The sequence below is a fragment of the Myxocyprinus asiaticus genome, chromosome 7 (assembly GCF_019703515.2).
Source record: "Myxocyprinus asiaticus isolate MX2 ecotype Aquarium Trade chromosome 7, UBuf_Myxa_2, whole genome shotgun sequence".
Lineage (NCBI taxonomy): Eukaryota > Metazoa > Chordata > Actinopteri > Cypriniformes > Catostomidae > Myxocyprinus > Myxocyprinus asiaticus.
The window spans coordinates 47478815-47504654 of record NC_059350.1 but is presented as its reverse complement, the minus strand read 5'-3'; the positions used below and the strand labels follow the sequence as shown (position 1 = coordinate 47504654).

At 35.8% G+C, this 25840-nt stretch overlaps 1 protein-coding gene across 2 annotated transcripts in view; it reads left to right on the top strand.

Annotated features, from left to right (window-relative positions):
* gpc5a (glypican 5a) overlaps nt 1-25840 on the top strand; it is a 263163-nt gene that overhangs the window by 106434 nt on the left and 130889 nt on the right. The window lies entirely within an intron of this gene.

Genomic DNA, 25840 nt, shown 5'->3' with positions numbered 1-25840 from the left:
AAAAACATCCAGTGAGGGGCAGTACTGCGGAAGGAAACACCTTGTTGATGAGAGAGGTCAACAGAGAATGGCCAGACTGGTTCGAACTGACAAAGTCTATGGTAACTCAGATAACCGCTCTGTACAATTGTGGTGAGAAGAGTATCATCTCAGAATGCCGTTCAGAGATGTGGGTTGGCGCTGTTTCAGCGGCACGAGGGGGACCTACACAATATTAGGCAAGTGGTACGTGTGTACGTTTCAACAAAAATACAAGCTTCACATTTCTGCTTTTTAATCCTCCAGAACTGCCCTATAGACTTCCTCTGTAAGTGCATTACTGTAAGTAATTTTTGCCGTTTTGTAAAAAAGGGACAAATTGAAATACATTTTTATAATAATTGAAAATATGATACAAATAATGTTGATGCAGTTGAACCCATACCATTCATTTAAAACATGAAGACTTGAATGTTCAAAAGTATGATGGTTTTTAAAAATAATAATTTCTCATCAGCTATGCTAGCAAATGACATGATGCCTTCTAGTGTAGCATTATTTGATTTCTAAACTAAACCAACAAGGATGCCCTACATAGTCAAGAGCAGTTGTTTCCCCTTATTTGTCAAGCTTGGCTCTAAAAGAAAACAATTAAATGTGCATGAAGAGTTTTCGTGTTTATTCATACACTTGTGTGAAGAGGAAGTATTGCTTTACGTCACTTTCTGAAAAGTTGTGTGTGTGGCCTGCATGACAACAGCCATATTATTAAAAAGGAGGAGGCGAAGAGAGAAAGTTTCACCTTTTCGTCTGTTGCCCTTTACCTGACAGCGAAGATAAACGAGCCACTGCGCAGAGAGTTACGAGAGCGCAAACACATGTTTCTGTGTGCCAACCCATGCAGACTGACGGCCGTAAGACTTTTTTATCTGGAATGTTGGCCAGAATAACACAGCCTTTCTCAAGCAAAAAACTGACACATTACACAGAAAAAAGTATTAGAAACTAAGACAAGAATCACACCTACAATATCTCTGTGTGGGCTGTAGATTTTGGAAAATGTTATTGCTCAGAGGTCACTCTCTCATAGCTCAGGAGATTTAATTGAGCATAAATAGAACCACACTAGAAAGGAAAGTTTGTTAAGACAAACTTTGAATATTGGCTTCATAAAATAAAAAACGTCTTAAAGTGTGAAGTTTTTTAGGCCAAATGTGGTTTGAGTACTTTGCCAGTTTGAAAAGAATTTGAAGTTTGAAAGCTTTGTGGTTGCAATGGTGTTCTGTGTGATTGCTAGAGCAATGCAAAGCATTGGTAAGGTGTTATGGGTGGTTGTTAGGGTGTTGCAAAGCAGTTGCTAAGGTGTAATGTGTTGTTGCTGTTTTCTTGGTAAGTGATTCCTAATGTATTTTAAGTGATTGCTCAGCAGATGTTCTGGGTGGTAGCGAGGACATTGCTAGGTGCTTGCTGAGATGTTGCTTGGTTGTTGCTAGAAACGTCGTGAGTGGTTTCTATGTCGTTGCTAGGTGGTTACTTTGGTGTTCTGGGTGTTTGCTAGTCAGTTTCTAGGTGGTTACTTTGGTGTTCTGGGTGTTTGCTAGTCAGTTTCTAGGTGCTAGCCATGATTTCTAGTGTGTTGCTAAGTGGTTGTTTGGCAGGTGTTCTGGGAGGTTGCCAAGCGGTTTCTAGAATGTTGCTGTGTGGTTGCTAGATTGTTACAGTTGGTTTCTATGACGTTTCTTGGTGGTTACTTTGGTGTTCCGGGTGTTTACCAGGCAGTTGATAGGGTGTTATCCGTAGTTTCTAGTGTGTTGCTAAGTTGTTGCTAGGCGGGTGTTCTGCCAGGTTGCTATGGCATTGCTAGATGGTTGCTAGGATGTTTCTAGGTGGTTGCTAGAATGTTGTGGTTGGTTTCTATAACATTGCTAGGTGGTTACATTGCTGTTCTGGGTGTTTTCTAGGCAGTTGGTAAGGTGTTCTAATGGTTGCAAGGCAGGTGTTCTGTGTGGTTGCTAGGGCATTGCTAGATGGTTGCTAGGATATTGCTTAAACGTTGTGGGTGGTTTCTATGACATTGTTAGGTGTTTACTTGTTGTTCTGGATGTTTGCAAGGCAATTGCTAAGGTGTTTTCCATGGTTTCTAGTGTGTTGCTAAGTGGTTGTTAGGCTGGTGGTTACTAGGGCATTGTTACGTGGTTGGTAGAATGTTGTGGTTGGTTTCTATGATGCTGCTAGGTGGTTACATTGGTGATCTGGGTGCTTGCTAGGCAGTTGTTAAGGTGTTGCTAAGTGGTCGCTAAGGTGTTCTTATGGTTGCAAGACAGGTTTTCCAGGCGGTTGCTGGGGCATTGCTAGGTGATTGCTATGATGTTCCCAGTTGGTTGCTAGAACATTGTGGGTAGTTTGTAATGTGTTGCTAGGTGGTTACTTTGGTGTTCTTGGTGTTTGCTAGGCAGTTGTGATGGTTTTGCTAAATGGTCACTAAGGTGTTCTAATGATTGCAAGGCAGGTTTTCTGAACAGTTGATGGGGCATTGCTAGGTGGTTTATAGGATGTTCCCAGGTGGTTGCTAGAACCTTGTGGGTGGTTTCTATGGCATTGGATAGTGGTCACTAAGGCTTTCTAATGGTTGCAAGGCAAGAGCTCTGGGTGGTTGCTGGGCACTGCAAGTTGCTGCTAGGATATTGCTAGGTGGTTGCTAGAATGTTGTGGTCAGTTCCTATGATGTTGCTTTGTGGCTGTTTGGGTGTTTGCTAGGCAGTTGCTAGGGTGTTGCTAAGTGGTCACTAAGATGTTCTAATTGTTGCTAGGCAGGTGTTCTGTGTAGTTACTAGGGCATTTCTAGGTGGTTGCTAGAATTTTGTAGTTGGTTTCTTGCTGGGTGGTTACTTTGGTGTTCTGGGTGTTTGCTAGGGACATGCTAGGGTGTAATGCATGGTTTCTAGTGTGTTGCTAAGTGGTTGTTAGGGCATTTCTAGGTGGTTGCTAGGATGTTGCCAGGTGGTTGCTAGAATGTTATGGGTGGTTTCTATGGCATTGCAGAGTGGTCGGTAAGATGTTCTAATGTCAGCAGTGTTGATTCTGGGTAGTTGCCCAGGTACTGCTAGACGGTTACTAGAGAAATAGACTAGATTGGTTGTTAGGTAGGTGGGTAGATACTGAAGTGTTACTGATAGCTTGAATAATGATTTTGTCAAGACAACATAATAATTGAACATATTGAAAGCCAGTTGTTGAGATGCAGTAAGGCTTTAAGGCTATAAAATTATCATAGCTCAGGTAATTTAGATTTCATTTTGAAATCTTTGACTTTTGATCGGAGACTTTGGTATCTTGGCAAATTTGAGCACAGTTCAAAAGATTGTTGAGATCTCCTCTGAAACTAGAGGAGACACATGCAAGATTACTGGGGTATTTTTCTAATTTTTGCAAACATTTTTGAACCTAAGATTTAAACCAAAGTCTCAATTTGCTCTCCTTTCTATCTCAATTGCTGTCATGCAGAAACAATAGAGATGTCATTTGTGATTTGTCTCATTTTTGCGGTGTGTTATCTACATGTACACTTATTGTACTCCACATTTCTACTTTTAGGCAATTGTGATATGATTGTTAGATAGCATGGTTATCGGCCATGGTTTTGTCATACCTTTTTTCTTGTTTTGTCATTTAGTTTTTCGCTGAATAGTCAGTCCTCCATTTATCTGTACACAATCTTAAGATGTACTCCAAAGCAGTGCAGATAAGCAGCTCTCTGAGGGAAATTTCTTGCTTTTGCAAATTTTCCTTGATATTAGCTCTGTACTAAAACCTAGTGAGCTGCCTCACTGCATGCTGCTTACATAGACAGCTGCCTTCTAAAGGGCCGTTCAACATGTTTTTTGTGTTCATCTGTATATCTTTTAATTGGTTTCTATGTATACATGCACTAGATGGACGTCTTTTGACAGTTCATAATTCACTTAAAGTCCACACTCATGAGCAGCTTGGTTTGACTTTAGGGTGAGGCACAAACATGCCGTTGTTTGATTCATTCAATATGGGACCTCTTTCGAACTAGCCCACTGGAAAATTACATTCAGTAATAGTGGACAAACCCAGAATGCTAATTGTTTCAGTTCATCTTGGGCTAGAGAGAGTTTAAAAAAAAACAGCATTTTAAGGTGCTTTCACGACACGAAGGCTATTTTAAAATGTATGCAACTTAATTACCATGAAGTAGACACACACTTTTTCAGAACGTTGATCTAGAATATTATTACTTTTTTCCCCCTTACCAAGGTTTATAGCAGATTTTATTTATTTATTAGTAAATAAGTGATAGATAGATAGACAGACAGACAGAGATAGATAGATAGATAGACAGACAGATAGACAGACAGATAGATAGATAGATAGACAGACAGACAGACAGACAGACAGACAGACAGACAGATAGATAGATAGATAGATTTTATTATGAAAATTATGTTTTATTACTGCAAAAACATCACTTGAGGGTTAAAATATGTGAGTAAACAACAGACAGGTAGACAGACAAACATAATTATTGTAATCATTTTTATTACAGCTATTAATATTAACATGAGTGTTAAAGAACATAAATAAAGGATAGATAAACAGACAGATGGATATGGGTAATGAAAAAAAAAGAACGAACACCACATGATCAGTAAACTTGCATCTTCCAAGTCTGCTAAACTCTTCAGAATTGCTGTTTTGTTATCTTCAATATTTAATGTGCCTTTCGTTTTTGAAGCCAGCACAAAGAAAAAATGCACAAGAGACATTCTCATCCATATGCATGTTGTGATAAGATGGACAGACAGCACTTCCAAAATATCCCGTGTCCCTGCTGATTGTTCTATGTCAATTAATGGCCATCGGAATAACACACTGCAGAGAGAAAATTCTGCATCTTTTCCCTGGTGGCTTGGACCAAAGAAACACCATCAGATAATCCTAAATTGAGACGATGCCACACTGTTTCCCGAAACCCAGCTTCATTTTATCTTTTGTTTTTTCTCTTACTCATTTTTCCTTCCTGTTTTTCTTTTTCCTTTCTGAGTTGGAGGATACTATCTGATGCTGAAGTAATTTAACTCAAGTAGATAAGGTGGAGTGGAGCAGTCCGCTGTGATTTTCGTTTCAGACAGTTTGCTCTGAGCCTAGGCTCTTTAAATTGGATCAAACAGAATGCAGATGCATGGAGACTGGCAGTTCTATGATCCGTACCGATCTGACAGTGGAAATAATTGAGGAACAAAACTCAAGAGTTGTTGTCTTAACTCCTTGTGTGGTATTGCTGTTTGCTGTGGAATTATAATGAATCGTTTGAAGTGTCTTGACACAACCTTTTCTAACATTTCTTTGTTACTATGATTCGATGGCCTGTGATATTTTCAATCCTGCTTACAAAAAACAGCTTAGACCAGTTTGGACCAGCTTAAATTTCAATTTTTCGATTGGCAATTCTGTTATGTTTGGACTTGCAAAAATTTAGATTTTAACATTACTGTTTTTATGAATAAATAAAGGTACATTTCTAATTTCAACAGAATATGTACTTCAAAACTGTGTTTTGTGGGACAAGAAATACTAGCTTATACCATGTGACCCACATTTGGTTTTCTCCAGTTCATGGATGGAGACACATTGGGAGCCCCATATATCTGGGTTTTCTTAGATGACAAATATAGTTTTCATTACATGTATCCAATTCATAGAAGTGTAATATTTGTGTCTATGTTGGTTTCATGCATATTTTAAATACATTTTCTACAATAAATAAATAAATAATAATAATAATGTCAAGTGGTGTAAACATCAAGTATACAATATGGTATTAAAATACTTTCCTCGCACCTTGAATATTTGTGAGTGTACACAACTTAATCATTAATGTCCAAAAAAAGTGTTTTAGGGTTTCTCTATTTGACCTGAACAAAATGTGCCTTTGAATAAAAATGTCAAAATATCCTTTTATAATAATATTTTTTATTTTTACTTTTGTCACATGACAACAGAATGGCTAACTTCATGTTGGTTAACCACTTGACTTGGATTTGGTGGACAAAAGTTTTTCTTAAATATATATATATATACATGCAACCGATGAGCCAAAACATATTGACCACTCGCAGGTGAAGCAAATAACGTTGATCATCTCCTAACAAGGCCACATGTCAAGGTCTGGGTAGATTAGATGTTAAGCGAACAATCTGATCTAGTTATCAAAGTGTTGAATGCAGGAGAAATGGGCAGGAGTAAAGACCTGAGTGACTTTGACAAAGGGCCAAATTGTTATGGCCAGAAGAAAGGGTCAGAGCATCTCTGAAACGGTAGGGCTTGTGGGGTGCTCACGGTCAGCAGTGGTGAGTACCTACCGACAGTGGTCCGAGGCGAGGGCAACTAAGGCTATCCCGTCTGGTGCAAACCGACAGAAGGTCTACTGTGGCACAAGTCACAGACCATTTTAATGATGGTTACAGGAGGAATGTGTCACAACATACAGTACATCACACCCTGCCACGTATGGGGCTGCATAGCTGCAAAGCGGTCAGAGTGCCCATGATGACCGTCCACCGTAGAAAGCGCCTACAATGGGCCCGCGACCTTGGAGCAGTGGAAAAAGTTTGCCTGGTCCGGTGACTCCCTTTTTCTTTTACATCACGTGGACTGCCTTGTACATGTGCACCGTTTACCTGGGGAAGTGATGGCAAGCCCGTGGAGGGAATGTGATGCTCTGGGCAGTGTTCTGCTGGGAAACCCTGGGTCCGGCCATTCATGTGGATGTTAATTTGATACATGCCACCTACCTAAACATCATTGGAGACCAGAAACACCCCTTCATGGCAATGGTATTCCCTTATGGCAGTGGCCTCTTTCAGCAGGATAATACACCCTGCCACACTGCACACATTGTTCGGGAATTGTTTGAGGAACATGATGAAGAGTTCAAGGTGTTGCCCTGGCCTCCACATTCCCCAGATCTCAATCCGATTGAGCATCTGTGGGATGTGCTGAACCAACAAGTCCAATCCATGGTGGCTCCACCTCGCAACATACAGGACTTGAAGGATCTGCTGCTAATGTCTTGGTGCCAGATACCACAGAACACCTTCAGGGGTCTTGTAGAGTCCATGCCTTGGGAGTCAGCGCTGTTTTAGCAGTTTTTGGCTCATCAGTGTATATACTGTATAGATACTGTACATACTTGGATGCGCTAGAACACATCATTAGTGATGTATCCTGGGGTCATAAGGTAACTTAATAGATTTGAAAAAAACATAATTGACCCAAGAAATAGCACATTTTTCTTCAACAAGCCACAGAATTTGACATATTAACATCTCTAGCACAGACTTTACAGGACAAGTGGTATGCCAAAGTTTAATACCTACTGTTAGGGATTTCAACAAACCCCTAAACATAAAACAAGCACTAGCAGTGGTGATTTTTGCCTTTGCAAACTCCTCTATTCCTGCATGAATTTAAGGCTAAGTCTATATCTCTGTCTCACAAGCTTACACTCATACATGTCCTTATGAAGACGGTACACCTGAGAAGTGTTGTAGCTGCAATCCTCAGAGGAAACCAATGGTGGATGGAAAATGTTTTGTGTTTCGTCCCATTTCAAGTGTTGTTTGATCTGTCAGATCTCTAGAGCTTGAGGTAACACGGCTCTGGGAAAGGCAAGATTTATAGTGAAAAGGAGTTACATTTCTGTCCGTTTCTCAGCCACAATCGATTGTATCGCATTAGAAGACATGGACTTAACAACTGGAGTCGGATGGATTATCTTAATGCTGCCTTTATGTCCTTTTTGAAGCTTGAAAGTGAATCCCATTTAATTGCATTGTATAGTCAAAAACACCTCATATCTCCATCAAAATATCTTTGTTTGTGTTCCGCAGAAGAAAAAAAAAAAAAAAAAACACTCGAGTTTGAGACGGCATGAAGATGTTTGTCCAGTTTTCCTTATGCATTAACATGCACTGTGTGACAAATTCAATGCATAAATTAAGTAGTACGAATACTCCCACCACAGTACTCCTGCAGCCCCAGTGCTGTAGGACGATGCTGGCAGCAGGGATAGGGACGTTATCGCTTCTAATGAAGAGCACTTGTGTGAGTGTGTTTCCTTGGTAACGGCCAGTCACTGGAATCACTCCACGTGATTGTCCACGTGAAAATGACTCTGTTGAGATGCCATGTGGAAACGTAAATATGGACAGCAGACAGTTGGAACCAGGCAGTCAAGCCCAGAGACCACTGGACTATAAAATTGACTTGGAATCAATACAGAGAGGGCACTTCTTGGAGCAGGAAAAGATGTATGATCAGGACATAAAAATCAAAATGGAGAATGGAGGTGAACTATCGCACATAACAGGGAATCGCAAGGGGGCGATTTGGTGTGGAGCGATAGGTCCCGAATGTAATGTATATTATATCTGCTTGTTGCCTGCTCTCCTTACAGCAAGGTCATTCCTGTTATGCAGTTCATTTGGAACTCTTCTCTTGCTTTTGTTTTACTTTAAAGAACTGTTTCTTCAAAAGGGTATATTAGACTCTCAGAAATATGCTCTGATCAAGCTCAGGCACTTAAAATGTATTGATTATCACTTGAAACACAATTACCAAAATATAAATAAATACATTACAGGATGGAAATAAAGCACTAAAGTTAGCCATTGCTCACTGAGGGATTGACAGTTAGCTTACATGAGGGGGTCAACTTAAATCATATTTTTGTTAATGATCTTTTGACATTTTGAAATTATGCAGATTTTTGTAATTTTATTTGTATGAACATGGTTGAATGTTTTAGAGTGAAACAAAACAACTAATAACACAAAACATCAAAGAAGTCATCAGATCCATTGCTGATACTTACTGATGTTTGTACTTTTGTTTTCTCAGCAAAATGATGTCACTTCCTGGTGGATGAAGTCAGTAAGGAACCAGCTTTTGTTATTTAGAGTTTTACACAAGACTACCAGCATTGGGGGAAAAAAGACCCTTAATTGGTCAATTCACAAGGACGTGACATTTTTTTGTTTGGTTTTTGTCTATTAAGTTATTAAAAAATACATAAAAAATGCAATTCACACAAAACTATTTACAACATGAAAATTCCTCTATTCTGATTTCATCATCTGGAGACTGTAAAAAAATAAAATTAAAATAAATACAAAAAATAAATCACATTAAAAGCTTGAAAGTGCTGGCATAAATATTTTGAAACAATCTTTTACATTTTTTTCTTAAAAAATAAGAAATGTATTATTATTATTATTATTATTTATAATATTACAATATTTGAAAAACCCACCAAAGTGAGGTGGTGTAACCAACATGCAGGTAGCTATTATGTTATATAAATACACAGATAAATAAATAAATACATTTATACATGCAAAAAAAAAAAAAAAAAAGAAGATACCTTTAGACCCTCATGACTGTGTGTAAAAACATTTAAAATATCAGATATTTTGACATTTTTACGAAATGACACAATTAGTTCTGGTCAAACGGAGTAACCCTTAGGAAACTTCTTAATATTCGTGACTTAATAATTCATGATATTTGTTTAAAAAAAAAAAAAAAAAAAAAAAAAAAAGCTTGAAAAATATGTTTGAAAACATTTTCTGAAATTAATGTTTAACTCGTGTATTCAAAGTACGAGGAAAGTATTTTAATATCTTTAACTGGTCACACTATATTAGGTGGCCTTATATACTATGTGCTAACATTAAATACATACAAGACTATATATTTACTGTGTAACTACATGTTGTTCTGCAAAATTCCCACATTTGCTGCTACTGAGGTTGCGGTACGGGTAGGTTTAGGATTAAAGGTAGGGTTAAGGTTAGGATTAGGTGTTAGAGTTAGGTTTTGGGGTAAGGGTTGGGTTAGAGTTGGAGTAAAGTTAACAGTATAACTACAGATGTAATTAAATGCAAGTACTTTAATGTAAGTACAATGCAACAACATGTATGTACATAATAAGTACATTGTATAAAATGGTTAAGTACATAGTAGTTAAAGACATCTAATATAAAGTGGGTCCCTTTAACTTGATGGTTATATCACTTGACATTTTTTAAAGCCTTTTATTTTGTATTTTTATATATATATATATATATATATTTTTTTTTTGTTTTAATTATTTTTAATGTATGACAACATGTATGCAAATCAAATTTTTTTTTTATTAACTTTATACATGTGTTTTAAACATGTAAATATATATACACCTCAATCCTCAATCCGGGTGGCAGAGGATGAATCTCAGCTGCCTCCGTGTCTTAGACTGTCAATCCGCGCATCTTATCACGTGGCTTGTTGAGCGCGTTACCGCAGAGACGTAGCTTCACGCTATTCTCTGCGCCATCCATGCACAACTCAACACATGCCCCACTGAGAGCGAGAACCACATTATAGCAACCACGAGGAGGTTAACCCATGTGACTCTACCTTCCTAGCAACCGGGCCAATTTGGTTGCTTAGGAGACCTGGCTGGAGTCACTCAGCATACCCTGGATTCGAACTTGCAACTCCAGGTGTGGTAGTCAGCGTCTTTACTTGCTGAGCTACCCAGGCCCCAAACATGTTTCTTTTGAAACATTTTGTTTCATGAGAAAAATAAAAATTAAAAAAATAAATAAAAACACGTAGAATATTTCTTAATAAATTTTCCATTTTTAATAAATTGGCATGGCAAAAAGGGCTCAAACCAAAATAGTATTTCAAATTCACCCATTTCCTTTTAATTGTGACATTGTGATAAAATAAACTAATTCTATTTCCAGCTTTAAAAATAGTGAGCATTTCATATATAAAGATAAGTGAGATGGGGAAATGTAAATATACTGCATACTACAGTAGGAATGACCCTGCTCTACAGGTTTTACAGTAAAGGATGAAGCTTATTCGGCGTGACAGTTTTATTTTGCTCAATCTGTAGACAGCTTCCTTCAAGAAACATCATCAATCATGATTCACTCGACCTCGCCTAAGTCAAAACACTCATTATGCACACCGTGAGCCCCGTTGGCGCTCAAGGAGTGGGCGTTACTGGACCGCAGGAGGCCTTCAACACCTATATAGATGTTTTACGATTGCTGCCAGCCATAGATATTGTCTGTGGTCCCTGTACCGTAGCATATTGTGATGATTGGCATCCGTAAGTCACCTTTTACCCTCGCAGAGGCTGTGGAGGGACTTGTTCGCTTGTCAATTTGGTTTCCGACATGGTGCTCAGCGTGGGCTTCTGTTTGAAAATGCAGAGCTGAAGAAACATTCCTGGAAAACGGATCAGAGAAATTCACGCAAAGCCACATCCCACCAGGCCCAAAGTAAACAGGCTTTAAATATCTGTTCGACAAGGAATGAGGGTCCACACAAGCTGCGTGTTAAAACATTTCTGACAGTGTAGAAGGGCATTGGCATTGGATTTTTGAAAGCAAATTAATCAAATCACTTTCATGATTTTATTCTATCTCATTTGTGATGAAAAGAGTTTGCCCTTGGCTGTGAAAAAGCAGCTTTGAAATTATGGTGGAGACGTTTTATAATTTTTACCCAGTCAAAGCTCTTGAGAGAGTTATTAATCTACATGCTTTGTCACCACTGCCACAGGTTTATGACGGCTATAGTACAGTTATATATCAGCTTCTTTTAATTGTACTGGGAAATTGCCAAGAAGACATCACTGATAGATCAACATCAATAAAAAGAGCTTAATTTTACTGCACATTACTGCAAAGCGGATTATATCTCTGTTTTTGTTATCCTCACAAGTAAACACTAAGACTAAATGATTTATGGAGGTATAAACTACTTGTATACATCAATATGCTATCACCAAGAATAGAAGAGCATCACTTTAATGATTTTCAGAAGCAAGAGGTGGGTAGTATGACCAAAATATCACATTTTCATTGTAACAGTATACGTCACTATATAACTACTTATTTTTGCTGGAAACCCAATAAAAAATGGTTTATATACAGTATAAAATAACCTGGTTTTAATGCTTATTTTAATTATTCAGTGAGTTAAATACTTTACAAGTGAAAGGTTATTCATCTCATTTGATTATTTTTCTATTTTTGGAACTTGATGGACTCAAACCAAACATTACTCTTAATAAATTAATTGCAAGACTAACGTAAGGAACATTTGAGTTAAAAACAAAAGACTCAAAACAGTAATACTAGCATATAACGTACTTCTGATACTTGATACTTCTGACTCTAAATTCTGATTGGACAAATCACATTTGAAGTCATAGCAAAATAGCCAATATGACACATTCGTCACCCAGATGTCTTTTTGATGTGTGTGTTTTCATCTGGATGGAATATTTTTAAGGCTGTTTGCTCATCTGCAATGCGTCTATAAGTCGTTTCTTCATGGATGTCATTAAGACATTCAGCATATGTTGTTGAGATTTTTATGATTTAGAATGTATGTAAATCTGCTCTTTTTTTAAGACGTTTATCAGATGTTTATGCTTTCCAAATAAAACACTTTTAAACTGGGAATCCAGCAAATTGTGATGTTGATTGCCAACTGTAAACAATGAAACTTGGTTTCGCGTTGTGCCATACTCAGCTTGTTCACATTACAACGTTTCTTTGTTGTTCTCGAGGAAATAGCATAAAGCATTCTGCACTATAAACAGTATCAGGGGCCGTTCAGACCGAATGTGTTCTTGCGCTAAAAAAACGAATTGCAGCGAAACACGTAACAGAATGCAGGTGTCTAGAAACACGTTTTAAAAAGTTTTTATTTTTTTATTTTTTACCTGACACGTCAAGTGTTGGGTAAGTTACCCAAAAAAAGTAATCCACTGCAAATGAACAATTACTTATGTAAAATTGTAATCAGATTACTGACTTAACCGATACACGGCCAGTGTTGAGTAAATTACTCAAAAAAATTAATCCACTACAAATTAACAGTTACTTCTGTAAAATTGTAATCAGATTACTGACTTAACCGATACACGGCCAGTGTTGGGTAAATTACTCAAAAAAAGTAATCCACTACAAATTAACAATTAATCTGTAAAATTGTAATCAGATTACTGATTTAACGATACATGGCCAGTGTTGGGTAAATTACAAAAAAAAAGTAATCCACTACAAATGAACAATTATTCTGTAAAATTGTAATCGGATTATTGATTTAACCGATACATGGCCAGTGTTGGGTAAATTACTCAAAAAAATTTATCCACTGCAAATGAACAATTACTTCTGTAAAATTGTAATCAGATTACTGACTTAACCGATGCACGGCCAGTGTTGGGTAAATTACTCAAAAAAAGTAATCCACTACAAATGAACAATTACTTTTGTAAAACTGTAATCAGATTACTGATTTAACAAATTACTTCATCAAAAAGTAATCACATTACTAATTACTTTTAAGTTACTTTCAAAAACACTGTTCTCATAAAAGTTTTCGTATTTCTGCTCAATAAATCCGAAATAGTTTCTATATATTTTATCCTTGTATATTGTAATAAACTCAGTATTAATGTATTCGACATTAATAATATTATTTTACAATAATAAAAAAAGCTTGTTTTAAAGTTAGTAACTGTAATCTGATTACAAGAATTTAAAATGTAATGCATTACACAACTATTTGTAGTAAAAAAAAAGATTACTGTAATTAATACTTTGTAATCAGATTACATCCGACACTGGACATGTCATCTATGCGACACTGAAAAAACAGCTGGACACCACGCAATGGTGAAAGACGTCCGTCTAGCGGATGTTTATGGAAAAAGCCACAGACGGACACAAATATGTGAACAAAACATCTACTGGTTTGCACATTTCTAGCGTCACATAGTATATACTATATTTACAGTATAGTAGAGTATCTACATGAAATGGGGGAAAGTCTGAAATCTCCAACGCTTTGTCTCAGGTGATTTGGCTCTTTTAACTGAAAGGTGTTGCCTTTTCGCAGCAGGTAATGCATTGGATGCAGAAGCTGAGGGCTCGTTGCCTTTAGTTGTTGGAGCAAAGAGCCAAGTCAGGATTATATTTAATGGATATTGACCTTTTCAAAAACACAGAAATCCCAGAAAAGCTCCCTGCTTTCCTGGATGCTCATGCCTGTTGGCTAATGCCACACTTTGCCTCTAGCACCAGTCAATAGACGTTTATGGCTCGCGGGTTCTCATTGATTGGAACGCAGGAGTTGCAGTTTAATGGACCACTGCGTGGCTTTGTGGTCTGCTTTTGTCCAGGTTTTGCCGCTTCGCAGCAAAAAAAACTTGATGAACAGTCGCTGTTATTATTTCATTGGCACTTTCCATTAATGGAGTAAAAAATTGGTTTTGAAACTTGTATAAAATTATTATTATTTTTTTTTTTCAACAAATGGTCTATGAAAGGAGGTGTTTAACATTCAGAAAAGGTTGATTGCCAACCTTAGGAGTTCAAACTAAATATTATATGAACTGTTTTATTTTACTTTACTTTAAAGTTGCACTAAGTTTTTGAATATGTAATCTTGGACTTACACTGACACCTGGGGGCCTGTATGCAGCATTATACATACGCAATAGTTTTTAGTTATCGACAACGTTGTAGAAATTCACTATTCAGTCAGCCATGATTAATTTAATCCATGAGTGAAAGTGAGATTAAATAAATTGTATTAAAAAAAATAAAATAAAATGTGAACCTTTCATTTTCAAGGAGGTTTGCAGTTTTTGTATGTGTGTGAGTGTGTGTGTGTGTGTGTGTGTGAGTATGTGTTTTAGTGTGTGTGTGTGTGTGTGTGTGTGTGGGCGGGTTTGGATGGTTTACGAGGAAATTTTTTTTAGGTTACAAACTGGTAATTACAAGGGTATTATGCTATAAATGTGGTTTATGGACATTTCTAGTGTCCCCATAATTCAAATTGCTTAAAAAACATACTAAACAATGTTTTTTAAAATGTAAAAATGCAGAACGTTTTTTGTGAGGGTTAGGTTTAGGGGTAGGGTTAGGGTTAGGGTTAGAGGATAGAATCTATAGTTTGTACTGTATAAAAATCATTATGTCTGTGGAGCCGCACCAACATGTGTGTTTGTGTGTGTGTGTGTGTGTGTGTTATTTATTTTTTCTTTTTCTACTTTTTCTAGTTTCTAATGAAAAAAAAATAATATATATATATATATATATATATATATATATATATATATATATATATATATATATTTTTTTTTTTTTTTTTTAATTTAAGCCAAAAAGGTGTTTTTTAATGTATTTATTTTTTACTTACAATAACTTAGCAACTGATATGAATGTTTTAGCTTGATAAATGTAGTCAACAATGTAAAATTTTTATTCCTGCCATGCATTTGAAAGGGTCCAAATTACACTTCTTGCGTGTCACAATTTTAAGAAATGTTCGGGTTTTGTAATAGGGTGAAAATCATGCGGTAACAGGGTTGCACATTAAATTCAGCTGAGAATTACATTTTTGGTTATTTTAACTTGTTAATAATATATATATATATATATATATATATATATATATATATATATATATATATATATATATTTAGTACTATACCTCAACAGGTTATTTCAAACAAAAATATATTATTATATGAGCTGTTTTATTTTTTACATTTATTTTATAGCTGATTATAGCAGACAATAATTTAAAATATAATGATTAATTAAATATAAATAGTTATTACAAAATTACAAATAAAAATAATTCTAAAAATAATAATTCAGATAATTAAAATAATAACATTATTGTGGCAGATGAGTAAAGCATTGATAAGACAGAACAAAAAGTGGCTTTAGAATCCAAAATATTGTTTATTTCCGTATTATTGAACATAAGCCAGTCATTGGCCTACACTTCACAGCAATCTATTTTCCACTTGAATTTGTCAGTCTGTCCAAGATTTAATATAAAGGCTTTTCTAAATACGTGTCAGTGGACCCTAGGAATGGCCAAATTATGCTGACTCACCCGCAAGCGCCATCCAGCGTGTTTACCTTCCCCTGTGGCGTGACCTGAAGTGCGTTGCGTCAGCTGTGTGGGAGACCCGTGTTCAGATCCCCCGTTGAAACCAGGAAGTAATCATGTTCACAAAACAGTGATGAGTGTGATTCCAAAGGTTGCATTTTTCCATCTAACATTACTTTTTTACTCCACTGATTGTTAGGTTTAGGTCTTAGGTTGGGGGATAAGTTTATAAAATATGCATTCCTCTTCACTGTTTTACAGCCTGTACTGCTGAAAACAACTTGCTTTACTACTTGCTTTTGGCTTTCCTCTGTGGACATTTAACCCCAAAATTGAGAAGGATAAAGCTGCAGGCAGAGCTTCAGAAAGGTGCGGGAGCTCCGATCCACCAGTAAAGATATTTGGAGCCCCTAACCTAACCCTTTCCCTAACCATAACCCTGTGTGGAATGACACCCCCTTTTGGAGATGGTGCATCCCACTTTTGGAATAACCCCACCCTCTTCTGGAATAACCCCACCCTCTTTTGGAGATCTCCGGCCTGTAGCTATACCTACTTGCGGAAAATGGAGCTCACACGTGCCCATACACCCAACAACATTTACTGCTTTGGCCACTGGGGGCAGTGTTTACAATTCCGGTAAACAGACCTATTTTAGCTAAAGAAAAGTCAACCTACTCTTTCTGATTTCACTGTGAGATCAGTCTGATATTTCGGTGCCTTATGTGATGCCTGTCTTCCAAGTTCCCCATCCCATTTCCTTTCACAGCAATTGCTTTCAATCTCAACTGTTATTTCCTTTAATTAACATCCCCGTCTTGTTGAATTTACACTGAAGAACATGGGTACATTTATATTGTTGTATTTCCTCAGGGGCCCCGCCAGGCTCTCGATGCGTAACAGACGAGCAGGAATGATGGAGAAACAGCTGCCACAGTGATTTGCTTGATTTCTCGTTCAATTCTGCAATCATGCCAAAATGGGCACAAATTATTACTCCCGCATCTAAATTCGTACCAATAACAGCATTTATGTTGTTCATTTAAAGGGTCTGACAAGGTTTGAGCCATGCCAATTAGAATCTGTTATTTCTATAGACGGTAGTTCACAGGGGAGATGTATGGTGTTGTTAGAAAACCCTGTTGGCCAAAAGACAGTTCCCACTAGCAATTAAAGTGACTTAAAGAGGGCATATTTTCCCCTGAAGTCCACTTACATAATGTTAGTTAAAGTTTCTTGCACCATAAACAGCCTCCAAGCCTTTAAGCATTTTTTAACACTTTTTCCCCCATGTAGTCAACTATACAGCATGTTGAATTAACAAATTAGTTCTGGTTTTGCACAGTGCATATGTATGATATAAATATAATAATGCTTTCCACTTTGGCAGCCAGTCTCTTCTAAGTCTGCTGACACTAAATTATAAATCCTACATTTTGTTGTCTGAGATAAGACGTTACTGAAAAGGATGCAAAGGAAGAAAGTCTCTTATTTTGTAGAATATTTATGCTTACACATTAAAAATAATCTTAATGAGTACACAGTTGCTTTCCAATTAGCTTTTACCTGTGAATCATTACAAAACTACCACATTTTCAAGTAAAAAAAAAAACAACAACTCATTTCATTTGTGAATCTGAAGGACAGTTTTGAAAACTAACACTAAATAGCATTCCCAACACATTAGGAATGAAGTAAAATGAATAAACTAAGAAAATGGTACAATACAATATCCATTTAGTTGGATTCAGTCATAAGGAAGTAAAAGCTACTTCAACACAAAAAGACACTGCCTAGAAAAAACCTCTGCAGGAAGGCAAGCGAGAGAAGCCAGCTATCGCTTTAAAAGAATTACAGAGTTTGGTCTGTGAAAATGGAGTAAAGTTCCCCAGCTGACCTTATAAAAAGCTCCATAAGACCCTGAACTGAAGGCTGACTCCAAAAACTGAATAGCATATCTAGAGGTGCCAAAATGCAGAATAGTGACTTATATGTGGAAAAAAACTGACTTTACATGCCCTGAACAAAACTGTTGTGCCCGTTGTCTCTTTAGATTCCTTGGGGCATACATAGTCAAATGATACCTAATTGTCCAATGTAGGCCATATTGGGTTTCAGACATTTTGAATTATGTCTTAAATTGGTCTATTGGTGTAATTTCACCTTTTGTCATGAGACTTGTGTATTTAGCTTACTGGGGTCATGCTGAGTACGATGATACCAAAGGCAAGTGAGAGAAGCCAGCCATCTCTTTGAAAAAAGTACAGTTCTTTCCAGAATTACAATCTGTGAATATAGAGTAAAGTTCCCAAGCTGACCCAATAAAAAGCACCATATGACACCTGAATGCACATCTGGAGTTACCAAAATGCACAATAGTGACACATATGTGTGGGGGAAGAAATCAACTTTACCCGCCCTGAACAACACTGTCTTATCAGTGGTCTCTTTAGGGATTTAGGCATACAGAGTTGAATGATACCCAATTTTCTAATGTCGGCCATACTGGGTGTTAGCCATTTTGAATTTTGTCTGAAATTGCAGTATTTTAGAATTGCCGTATCGGGGTTATCAAAAGGTTTAGGGACAGCCGTATTGGTTGTCGGCCATTTTTAATTTAGACTTAAACTGCTGTATTTTAGAAATGTATTGGCGTATCATTACGAAATTTGGTATAAGTCATCGTGGCCATGTCCTGAAGATACTCAAAAGGTTTGGCGACAGCGCCACCTAGTGGTCAAATTATATAATAAAATGCTTATAACTTTTTTTAATTTCACCTTTTGTCATGAGACTTGTGTCTTTAGCTTCCTTGGGTCATGCCGAGTACGATGATACCAAAGGCCAGTGAGAGAAGCCAGCCATCTCTTTGAAAAAATTACAGTTCTTTCCAGAATTACAGAGATCGGTCTGTAAAAATGGAGTAAAGTTCTCCAGCTGACCCTATAAAAAGCGCTATATGACACCTGAAAGCACATCTGGAGTTGCCAAAATGCATAATAGTGACCCATATGTGTGGAAAAAAAATCGACTTTATCCTCCCTGAACAGCTCTGTCGCATCAGTGGTTTCTATAGAGAGTTAGGCAAACAGAGTCGAATGATACTCAATTTTCTTATGTCGGCCATATTGGGTGTCAGCCATTTTGAGCTGTGTCTTAAACTGCTGTATTTTAGAAACACATTTGCGTATCATCGGTTGGTATGTGTCATCGGGACCATGTCCTGAGGCATGAATATAAGCTTTAGAAGAAAAATTGTTTTCCTTAACTCAACAGTGCCTTTTGTGAGCCGGAACATACGATAGTGCATAGTTTGCATTATATTGACGATGTGTCCTAAATGTTGCTGAACTTGTTTTATTCACTCTTGCTTTGGTGTCATTCCATTTCTCACTATACTGTATCATTTGGTGGGTGATTTGTTGAGCAGTACAATGCGTAATGAGCTGTTGCGCACCACTGCAGTGTAAATTTCTAACATTTTGTGATTGATCTGTCTTTAAAAAACACCATCCTGCTCATATATATGCACACCCACACGATCCCATCATTCATAGACTGTAGATAACAACACTTTCTTCAAATTATCCTTCTCTGCCGTTGAAGGATCCGACATTCTAAAGACAGATTGACAAGAGATGTGATTGAATGAGTTTGTTAGAATCTCTTCTGCACTACTAAAGCATTCAATCTTTTGTGGATATACAAGCACAAAATCAGTTCTCAGCATGAAATGGATGCTGCCTGTCAATGCTTGGAAGATAAAATATAATCTCTGATCTGTATTACAACTCCTATTGAGTGTTTTCAGATTTGCCTAATGGCATGTGCAAGTATGAAAGCAGTTCATATGTTAAGTTTTTTTTTTTTTTTCATCTGACACCTCTTAGAAAGCAGCTCTGTGTTCCCTGGCTGCATAGTACCCATGAGACTCTTTGTTCTGTGAGCATTTTATAAAGTATTAGTGGAATGTCTGTGGTGGAGCCCAGTGGCGCAGTGAAAGATGGGTTTTAAGTGAAGAGGATGAGTGTTTCTCATACCATGCTTTAGTTGCGTCTGTTCTTTTGAAAGTGCGTGTAGGCATCATCACCATTTTTTATTTATTTATTTTCTCAAGTGCGCTCAGCATCAGGTTTACCAGTGACCTGTGTGGTGTTAATTATTTATTAGCCGAGTCAGTTATTTAACACATGTCTCTATTAAATGAAGGCAAGTTCGTAGAGGCTGGATTAAATGCGAAAATATAAATGCATGGTGCTGTGTTATGATTGTCCTTGGTCTGCTCAGCAAAGCACAGCTTGATGGCTGTTCATTGCAATGTCTAGTACCAATTATATTACCAGTTTTTCAACCAATTTTATTGTAATATTTGCAGTACCTTCCTTACAGAGGAAACAAACAAACAAAAAATCAGCTTAAACTAGACCAAGACATTTTTATTGGACATAGCTGGACACCAAGCTGATTTTTATTGGTCAAGCTGGTCGGGTTTACTGGTTTATGGGGGTTTTTGGGCTCTTGTCAGCTGATCAGACTGGGAGACCACTTAAAGTGACTTAAATCAGTTTATACCAACCAACCATACCATGATGTATATCAGAGTATCACTGCATTTCTGTCTGATTCCAAATGACTATGTTACAATTATTTATTTATTTATTTATTTTACAAATAATTTAAATCAGCATACATTAAAGACAGTACAACAAATACTACCATGATGTTTAAATGGGTCATGACATGAAAAATCGAATTTTACTTGATCTTTGGACATATAAGAGGTAATTTTACTATAAAAACATACTGTAAGTTTCAGAACTCAAAATGTCCTCCTTATTGCAAAAAGAGCATTTTTGTAGAAACCAAGCTGCCAAAACAACTCATTCTCTACTTTCTCCTCATTATGATGTCACATTCTGTACACATCTGACCGCATCCACAACAACACACCTACTTTAAATTATCACTTTCGTAGCATGGCTAGTAGTGGTGAGCAGTGAGATGGCAAGGATAGAGAGCATGTCAGTGAAGAGCAGAGAGCCAATCATAACAGTGGGCGTTTACTTTCAAGTCTTAAAGGAGAAGCAGCACCAAAACAGAGCGCGTCTGAAAGAGGATCAGAATGATGGTGGAAAATTATAATGTTTTACAAGACTGTTTTTTTGTCCAAAAAGCTTTACTAATATTAAAAGTTAACCTCAAGGAACATTAAAGTAATAAAAAAAGGAATGGCATGACTCCTTTAAGGATCAATAACGTTATGACTTTTTATTGTCTGGATATATTAAGTGTGCAATTCACACAAAATAATAACTTGAAAACATCTCTGTTGAAAACACATTTTTAACCATTTTGAAAAAATTTTCTGGAGCAAAATTTTTAATTTGTGTGAATGTCTTGAGACAGTTAAATTGAAAATAGTCTCAATTAAAGCAGAATTTTTTAAAGATACTTTTGCACAAGTAGTTTGGAATAGACTTTTATTAATAATAATTATATATATATATATATATATATATATATATATATATATATATATATATATATAGTTTTGTTATAAAATATTATTAAGATTTTACATGGTCAAAAAAACATATATATATATATATATATATATATATATATATATATATATATATATATATATATATATAAATTACATATAAATGATATTTTGACATTTTTATGGAAGAGACTTTTTTTTTTTTTTAGGTCAAATGGAGTAACCCTTAGGAATAAAAATAAAAATTATATATATATATATATATATATATATATATATATATATATATATATATATCATTTTTTTTTTTTTTTTTTACATGTATGAAACCAAGATGGACACTTGATACATGTGTTTTAAACTAGATTTATTTGTAAAATATTTCTAATTTTTATCAATTCGGACAACCTTATTTGTCATCGTCCCATACATTATTTACAATTTGAATAATATATCATTATTTGTTCATATTACATTAATGATAATTGGGGAGGAGTTATTTGCCTATTAATTAATTGTCACAATGCAAAAAATCTTCATCGTCCTTAAATAGGTTTCCTTTTCTTTAAGGCAAAATATAGTGTCTTCTTAGATAGTTAGTTTCTTTTAATTTTGGGGTGAAATGTGACCCAGATATTTTCTTGACAGGTTTTGTTTGACTCACCCTACCTTCATCGTGATGTAGTCTTCTCTTTTCTTACTTTTGCATTATTTAAATGCCTTTGATTTTGAAAAGTCTGAATAGTATTAAACTTTGCTATTTCAATTTTTTTATTTTTTTATTTCCACCTACACCAGTTATTTCTGAAGAAAATAAAAATAAATGTTCCTTTGTCTCAGAAGCACTAACACACTAGGACATATACAGGTGTGTATTTCTGGAGCATTTACATTCCAATGAAGTGTGCATCTTCCTCTCAGCATGCGGCCTCGGGTTTGAAACGTATTTGGAGTATGAGGAAAGTGCTGGAATGGCTAAGTGACAGCCGTGAGCTAAGAAACCTCTTATTCCTTAAGCTGAAATCAAAGCAGGACAGAGAGTAGCAGAGAAGACAGCTCAGTTCTCTTGTGAGGGGCTTTTGGTACCTCCATTCACACACACACTGCTGAAGTAAATCCATGTTTATATATTCCTACAGCACAGTGAGGGAACGCTGCAGCTTGTGTCTCAGCACGACATGACATGAGCATGTTTTTTATTAAAAAATATCTATATTTTATTTCCTCCATTTTAGATACTATCATGGTGTTTGTGTCCTTGATTTCTATTGTTTTTGTTCGGCTCTCTTACTAAAAATTACTGTGATGGTACCATGGTTCGCTGATGGTGTCCAATAGTAATGCCATGATGCTTAAATATATACTGAATGTTATATGTTAAAGTTCCATGGAATTACTTTTTGGTAACATTGTTGTACCACAGTACTTTTTTGTGAGAGTGATTCCTATTTTTATATACTATTATGTTTACATGATAACTTAAAGGATACTTCAAAGAATGCCATGATATTATTATAGTAAATGTCCAAAAAGCATGGTAATTCCATACCACCACCATAAAATTTTTTAAAAAAAAACAAAAAACAACAAAAAAAAAAAAACCTTGGTATGATGTCAAAAACATGGTATTACCATGGGGCTATGTAAAAAAAAAAAAAAAAAAAAAAAATATATATATATATATATATATATATATGGCAATTCAATGTCACCATGTCCAAAAAACATGATATTACCATGGTATGATGTCAAAATATATTATTACAGAAAAAGAAAAAAACATGGTATTACCATAGAACATGTCCAAAACATTACAAGTCCATGCCACCATGTCCAATAAGCATGGTGTTACCAGGGTGTCATAAAACATGGTATTATCATGGAAAATGTTTAAAAACAATGTAATTCAGTGCTATCATGTCCTAAAACATGGTGATTCCATGCCACCATTAAAAAAAGATATTACCATGGTATGATGTCAGAAACATGGTATTACCATGGGGCCATGTTCAAAAATGTGTTATTACTATGGTATGATGTGAAAAACATGGTATTACCATGGAACCATATTCAAAAATATGATAATTCAATGTCACCTTGTCAAAAAACATTGTTTTACCATGGTATAATGTCATGGTATTACCATGGATCATGTCCAAAAACATGATATTACCATGGTATGATGCCAAAACATAGTTTTACAAAAACATGGTAATTCCATGCCACCATGTCTAAAAAGCGTGGTTACCAGGATATGTCATAAAACATGATAATTCCACGGCAACATATTTTTTTATTTTTATTTTATTTTATTTTTTGTTTTATTAAAAAAACATGTTTCCTTGGCAATATGTCAAAAACATGGTATTACCATGTCGCCATGTCAAAAAAACTAAAAAAAACAAAAAAAACAAGGTAATACCAGGGTAATATGTAAAACAATATAGTATTACCATTGGACCATGTTCAAAAACATGGTAATTCCATGTTACCCTGTCCAAAAATCTGGTATTACTATGGTATGATGTAAAAAAAAAAAAAAAAAAAAAAAAAAATATATATATATATATATATATATATATATATATATATATATATATATATATATATATGATAATTCAATGTTACCTTGTCAAAAACATGGTATTACCAGGGTAATATGTCAAAAACATGGAATTACCATGGGGCCATGTTCAAAAACCTGGTAATTCTATGTTAACATCAGGGACTAAAAACGGTTCAAGGATCGAAATCGAACTAAATGTTTAGGAGAATGTAACCGAAAACTGGAACAAAGTGATTTTCAATTGTTCTGGAGTGAAAACTTTATTTTTAAAGGCTGGTAACCTGTTATAACCTGTTAATTTTGTTCCGATAATTTTTTCATGAATCCAAAGACCAAAGGGTTTATCACTGTAAATTTTTGGAACTACACCACTTCATGTTGCCCGAAAAAAATGAAACGTGCTTTGATCCTGACGGAAACTGCTGCATTACACATTTCTTTGCCTAATTACCCATTGTGGATGTCGTATTCTGTGAATGAAGACCTTTTTAACAACTATGTATATTTACTACATATACATGCACAGCTAATTCAGATACAAGGAAAACAAAAATGGTATTACCAGGATAATATATCCAAAACATAGTATTACCATGTTGTATGTAACATGTTTAAAAATATGGTAATGCCATGCCATTATGTAAAATATAATGGTATGGTATGGTATGATGTCAAAAATATGGCATTATGGGACCATGTTCAAAAAAACATGTTATTGCCTGGGTATGATGTCAAAAAACATGGTGTTATAATGGGACCAATTGCAAAAAAAAAAAAAAAAAGTAATACTTAAAGGTGCAATATGTAATATATTTACTGTATTAAAGCATAAAATGATCATAATATGTTATCAGAGATTTAGGAAACATGCTAAGTTGAAAAAATGGCTTCTCTGAAAACTCTGAAATGCTACAGCCAGTATATTATACTTTGAAATGTCTGTTCTTGGCCGGAATTTCTGTTTGTGTTTTGGCCTGTGTGATCCTGCCCACTGCCCATTTCCCAGTAATATTTCGACACCCCAGGATGCCAGATTTGAAACAAGTTAGCGGGCAAACACAGCGCGCTGCAGCCATGGAAGCCAGCAATACACCTAGCTAACATTGACAGAATTATAAAAAATCCACATGAGCTGCTTTATAATTTTCAAACAATAAAAACATTGCGAACGTATACATTAGCTGATCAACTTACAGTGTAAGGCTTGTCGCTTGCCATTGTCAGTTTGCTCGTTCCTGTTGCGTGTCCTCAACCTGGCAACCCGCGTAAGCTTTAAGTCTGGGGAGGAGGGGGCAGGGGAGACAACTCTCTCCAATATTTTGAATTTGGACTGCAGTACCCATTTTAAACGCTTGATGTCAATGTTACATATTGCTCCTTTAAAGATTAATATGCATATTCAAATGTTAGTCATCAGAATTTTCACTGTCAAAGTAAGACACTTTTATAGTCTACCACACTTATTTAAAATGCTTTGATTTCAATAGTAACTGTGTGCAAGATTATGAGCCCAATTTCTAAACATAAATATATTCTTTATTGCTTATAAACAAAGTTCCTCTGATTACCAGTGCATACTACAAACTTTGTATTCATTTATATATTACTCCCCATATTTGTAGACTTTACTTTTTATGTGTCCTTCTCAAGGTTAGACACAGTAGGCAGGCCTGATTTTACCATTGGTGTAAAATGTTTTCACCCATAAAGAATTGTAATATTTCATGTCATTTGTCAGCAGCGCTTTCTCTGCACTAGTGGGTCTTATCTCCGTCAAATCT